This window comes from Microcaecilia unicolor, chromosome 4, assembly GCF_901765095.1.
Source record: "Microcaecilia unicolor chromosome 4, aMicUni1.1, whole genome shotgun sequence".
NCBI lineage: Eukaryota > Metazoa > Chordata > Amphibia > Gymnophiona > Siphonopidae > Microcaecilia > Microcaecilia unicolor.
The window spans coordinates 223,408,209-223,414,208 of record NC_044034.1 but is presented as its reverse complement, the minus strand read 5'-3'; the positions used below and the strand labels follow the sequence as shown (position 1 = coordinate 223,414,208).

Sequence of the window (6,000 nt, the reverse complement as noted above, 5' to 3'; positions counted from 1 at the left end):
TTTGTGTGGGGAAATCTTGCCTGACCAATTTACTTCAATTCTTTGAAGGAGTAAACAAACATGTGGACAAAGGGGAACCGGTTGATATTGTGTATCTGGATTTTCAAAAGGCGTTTGACAAGAGTACCTCATGAAAGGCTACGGAGGAAATTGGAGGGTCATGGGATAGGAGGAAATGTCCTATTGTGGATTAAAAACTGGTTGAAGGATAGGAAACAGAGAGTGGGGTTAAATGGACAGTATTCTCAATAGAGAAGGGTAGTTAGTGGGGTTCCTCAGGGGTCTGTGCTAGGACCGCTGCTTTTTAATATATTTATAAATGATTTAGAGATGGGAGTAACTAGCGAGGTAATTAAATTTGCTGATGACACAAAGTTATTCAAAGTTTTTAAATCGCGACATGATTGTGAAAAATTACAAGAGGACCTTACGAGACTGGGAGACTGGGCAGCTAAAGGCAGATGACGTTTAATGTGAGCAAGTGCAAGGTGATGCATGTGGGAAAAAAGAACCCGAATTATAGCTACGTCATGCAAGGTTCCACGTTAGGAGTTACGGACCAAGAAAGGGATCTGGGTGTCGTCGTCGATAATACACTGAAACCTTCTGCTCAGTGTGCTGCTGCGGCTAGGAAAGCGAATAGAATGTTGGGTATTATTAGGAAAGGTATGGAAAACAGGTGTGAGGATGTTATAATGCTGTTGTATCGCTCCATGGTGCGACCGCACCTTGAGTATTGTGTTCAATTCTGGTCGCCGCATCTCAAGAAAGATATAGTAGAATTGGAAAAGGTGCAGCGAAGGGCGACTAAAATGATAGCGGGGATGGGACGACTTCCCTATGAAGAAAGATTAAGGAGGCTAGGGCTATTCAGCTTGGAGAAGAGACGGCTGAGGGGAGACATGATAGAGGTATATAAAATAATGAGTGGAGTGGAACAGGTGGATGTGAAGCGTCTGTTCACGCTTTCCAAAAATACTAGGAATAGGGGGCATGCGATGAAACTACAGTGTAGTAAATTTAAAACAAATCGGAGAAAATTTTTCTTCACCCAACGTATAATTAAACTCTGGAATTTGTTGCCGGAGAAAGTGGTGAAGGCGGTTAGCTTAGCAGAGTTTAAAAAGGGGTTGGACGGTTTCCTAAAGGACAAGTCCATAAACCGCTACTAAATGGACTTGGGAAAAATCCACAATTCCAGGAATAACATGTATAGAATGTTTGTACGTTTGGGAAGCTTGCCAGGTGTCCTTGGCCTGGATTGGCCGCTGTTGTGGACAGGATGCTTGGCTCGATGGACCCTTGGTCTTTTCCCAGTATGGCATTACTTATGTACTTATGTACTTATATTAGGTTCTGCCCAGTGTAATATTTATGGTACAGTAAGGTTCTGAGTGTGTTTTTGCACAAAGTTGTGCATAGTGTTTTGCAGTTGAGCGATTGTGCTTAGAATATGCTTTGAGCAACCACTTTATTCTTTGACATATGATACATATCTAATATCTAAATTTAATAAAAGGTATTAATTGTGACTTATTTTTATTTATTTATTCTTTTCTGTGTGTTATCAGACAATTGTGGATTTAAGCTCCACCCTGGCCCCACCCCTAACCCCGCCCCCTTTAGCCTCCCCAAACAGTTGGGCCACCGACCTCCTATGGCACTCCCTATCCCCTAAGATTAGGCATAGGCACAGCCAAAAAAAAAAGTTTGGTTTGAAAAATGTTCCAAATTTTTCCTGATCTTTGTATGCTTTAGTCATTTTTTTTCATGCATGTATTGTAAATGTGAGCCTTGTATCAGCTCTAAAATCTTCTGCACACGTGTATCAATATGTATATGAGTGTACAAGTAATTTTCATACACAAAACTATTTTAAGTATGCATAGAAGTCAAATGTGTGCTGAAAAATGCATGTAATTACCCAGCTATTACCCTTTCAACTCTCCACACCAAAAATATTCAAATTGTAATGTCACCTCAGGAATAGCACACATTCCTTCCACTGCCAGACAATTTGCAAAATAACACAAAACCCTGCATAAATACACTCAGGACTTAAAATGACCACACATAACAGTCCTAACCATCGGAACTCAAGCTGCAGGAGAGCTACCCATGAAAAGACTGCACTGAAAGTATTACCCCAGCCCTTAGAAAACCAATATATCTACTTTAGGTAAATTAGAGCAAGCTGGGCTTTTACAGGTTCATACACAGACACTACATACTAGTAAAATCCTTCACCAGAACACAGACCTCACCTAATACAAAATATGGGACCACAAGTTAGAAACAGAAGCATGCAGACAGAAACTGAAAATCCGCAAGAAAGCCAGACTCCATAGTGGTGCAATACAGAAAGAAAAACAAAAATACATTCTTGGAGTTCTCCTTGTCAATACCTTCTTTCTTTTCTTTTTTTCCCCTTCCACCCTCTTTTTCTATAGCCCTCTTTTTGCTTCCATGTTTTCTTTTGAGCCACATCAGGTGTTCAGTGCCACATCAGGTGTTCAGCTAGTTGGCAATGGTTTCACAAGCTCCTGATGCAGGCAGTCATGCAGAAACCTGTTGGACCTCTGATTAACATAGAAAACTTACTAAACTAGTGGACTTCTGTGTGGTTTGTGCTGATGTTACATTTGTACTTTTTATTTATCTGCAAAATTAAAAAACCAACAACCCTCCCCCCCCCCCCCCCCCCCCCCCATGTTTAGCACTTGCTAGTTTGATATTTCTTCTTTATAAAATAGACAACTTTTTGGACTTCTCCCATAGGAGTCTTTTGAAATCTGGCAGGAGCACAGTTGCACCTGTCTTGGAGCAGATGTAACTTTGTGAGAGTACATTTGTGCATTACTGGGGATCACTCTGGGAGCCTATTTGGTAAAGGAACATGTTGACTTTATATTACAAGTGCATTTACCTCCCCCCCCCCCCAACACACATTTTAAAAATCTGCACATATTTGTCAAAATAACACAATATATTCACTGTCTTTGAATAGTAATGAATTTAAAAGGCAATTCAGAAAAATGGAATACTTGAAGATAGGAAATTTGGGGGCCCTTTTACTAAGCTGCGTAGGCGCCTACACGTGCCCAATGTACGCCAAATTGGAGTTATCGCCCGGTTATTGCATGGCCCTTGGGGTAATTTCAGTTTTGGTATGCATCCGCTACGTGCGTCTGAAAAATATTTTTTATTTTCTGATGTGTGGCAGCTATGCGCGTAGACCATTACCGCGTGAGACCTTACCGCTAGGTCAATGGCTTGCAGTAAGGTCTCAGACTCAAAATGGATGCGTGGCAATTTTCATTTTACCACACGTCCATTTTCGGCAAAAAAAGGCATTTTTTTGTAGGTGTGCTAAAACATAATTCTGCACATGCCCAAAACATGCGTCTACACTACAGCAGGCCATTTTTCAGCGTACCTTAGTAAAAGGACCCCTTTATTTTTTTTTAAGTAGAATTGCCCATGAGATGGGAAAAGGCAATGCAGGGTTAGTGACGAGCTGGTCAGCAGCAGGTGCCTAGCTCCAACTCTCTTTATACATGTCTCCCACTTATTTTCTGTGACTGCACCAGCTGCCTAGAAACAAACACAAGAGCGTGACTGGAGGTCACAAGCACATATTGCATGTTCCAATTGTGTGGCGTTGGCCATGCTTGACTGGAAATCAGTGTCTGGTCACCCCTCTAATCTGACACAATGCAATTAGCTTGTAAACAGGACTTTCAGAACTGGGCAGTTGGCCATCCTAAAGTATAGCCAGTTCCTAAGTCAATGTAATGTCATTGTGACACACAAAACCAGTCAGGAGTTACTGGTGTAGCTGCGGTGGTTATGTCATATCCTTCCTGGATCTCGCAAGAAGCTGGGGAGATTAGTAAAGGGCAGCTTCAGAGGCTGAGAGTCATTGTGTCTAATTCTGTCCTTTACCAAAATATCTGGTATTTTCCTCTAGCTGCTTTGAGCTGTCAGAATGAGGGCTTGGCTTTCACCATGAGTCTTCATTTGCAATTACTGAAGCTCTTTCTCCTCTATCATGTCCTCAGTCCCAACCAGTCTTGGGAGCAGAAGACTTGACTTGGGATAAAAGTGGTGATTGTCTGTTTGGCTGTACATAGTGCTGGTCCACTATTAATCAGAGTTCTCTGAATTTTGTATATTTTGCAAAAGCTACAATCATTGGTTCTTTCTTCTACAAATATAGCCCCATATATCCTTTTCCAGAGAAGAACCTCCCCCATGTCCACAACAGTTCCTGTTCTTGCTAACCATTGCTCTAGGCACTTGTACAGATAAATATGTCATTTGTATTACTACAATAGTAAAACTACATTTTATCATTCAGCTCTATTTAGCCAGGGATTGAAGATTAACCTCCTTAACTGACTGCTAACAGTTCACTGCATGCTCCTTGCTTTGCCCATCTTCTGGCACCAATTGGTTAAATATATATTTATGTACTAAACAATCCTTGAGGGCTCATATTAGTTTGTGTCAATACAGGAAACTTCCTGGCTAAGGTGCCCAGAACTGGTTTTTCTGGTACATCATGCAAATCAGTGTGGAGGGGAACAGCACCCAGGCTCCTGGCTCCTACAATGAGACAGAAATGTAGAATTCCTAAATTTCCTGACGGAGTTATTCCATGCACATCCTATGTAACAACAAACCATCTACAGAGAGTGGACACATCCTAAGTTTGGTATTGCTGTGAACCTTTTTTGAGTTTAGAACTGCTGAGAACCACCTGTAGACACGACCTGAGCCTGGAATCACTGTGAATCTTATGCAGGCAGCAGGCACATCCTGAACTTGGAGCCACTGTGGACCTCCAGCAGACAGCGGCATATCCCTGGGCAGGAAAGGTCAGTGGTACTTTTTATTTGTTTTGGTGTTGGCAGAGTTGTATGACCTTATGCTTTAGGAAAACTATATATGATCTTGTGTTATAGGCAGACTGTATACAGCTTTACGACTGCACACAACTTTATTCAGCAGGTATAATATATGGGGCCATAAAAACGTACAGGTGAGACCTACACAAGCATTTGGTGTGTGCGTGTATGTATTATTCTCATTTTTGTAGCACATACTAGATTGACACAGCACTGTACAGAGGTACAATGGGGGGAGGGGGATTGCATAACTGTGCACCTAAATATAGGTGCCTAGAGTTTTATATTCTATAAAGGAAAGTAAACACTTATTTTCCTATATAGAATACTAGCACAGCAGCTTAGGTACGCATGTATAATTCAGGCACTAGTATTTATGCAGCCATAGAGCTGGTATAAAGACGTGTTCCTAAATGCAAGAGATACCCATGTAACTTCTAGCAGTGGTTCTCAAACCTGCCCTGGGGGACCACCAGCCAGTCAGGATTTCAGGAAATCCCTAATGAATAAGCATCAATCATCAAGTAACTACCTCACTCTTTATTGAAAATTTCTAAAATTTCTTTATTGAAACCTATCAACATTAAAGTACCATAAAATCTAATATATGTTCTAAATAATATTAACCCAACACTCCATCTCATTGTCACCATTCATTCCTCCATTCACTTGAGTGGGTTCAAACAACCATGGAGTTCTTTCAACCTCGAATACTTCTAATTTCTACTCTCATGAGGAGATTCCTCTATTCAACTACAAATAATGCACTTTTTATCAGTAATACACTTTTTTCTCAAGAATGATTCCATATATTATCTCTTAGTAAGTGTCCATCATATCTCAGTTGCTGTACATTAATATCCACTTATCTTCATTGCTTTATTTCAGTGATTGAGATTCCCACATATATGACGTGTCCAAATCTCAAATGACGTCTTATCCAAAACAATGTTCTTAATGCAGCAATAACCAATCCGTCGTTCCCTCGGTTCAGTTCTTCTTATACAGTCACAGAATTGTCTGCTTCCGGAGCCATCGTCAAACCCTACACAAATCTGTGTTTTGCCGAATGCGTCATCAGGGGTTTTAA

At 40.9% G+C, this 6,000-nt stretch overlaps 1 protein-coding gene across 1 annotated transcript in view; it reads left to right on the top strand.

Annotated features, from left to right (window-relative positions):
• The first annotated feature begins 4,587 nt into the window (after positions 1-4,587).
• The window catches only part of LOC115468013 (synaptotagmin-2-like), a 57,900-nt gene continuing 56,487 nt past the window's right edge, over positions 4,588-6,000 (top strand). Inside the window, exon 1 of the mRNA XM_030199520.1 lies at positions 4,588-4,880. The gene's annotated coding sequence lies outside the window, so the exon portion shown is untranslated. The remainder of the gene's footprint in view (positions 4,881-6,000) is intronic.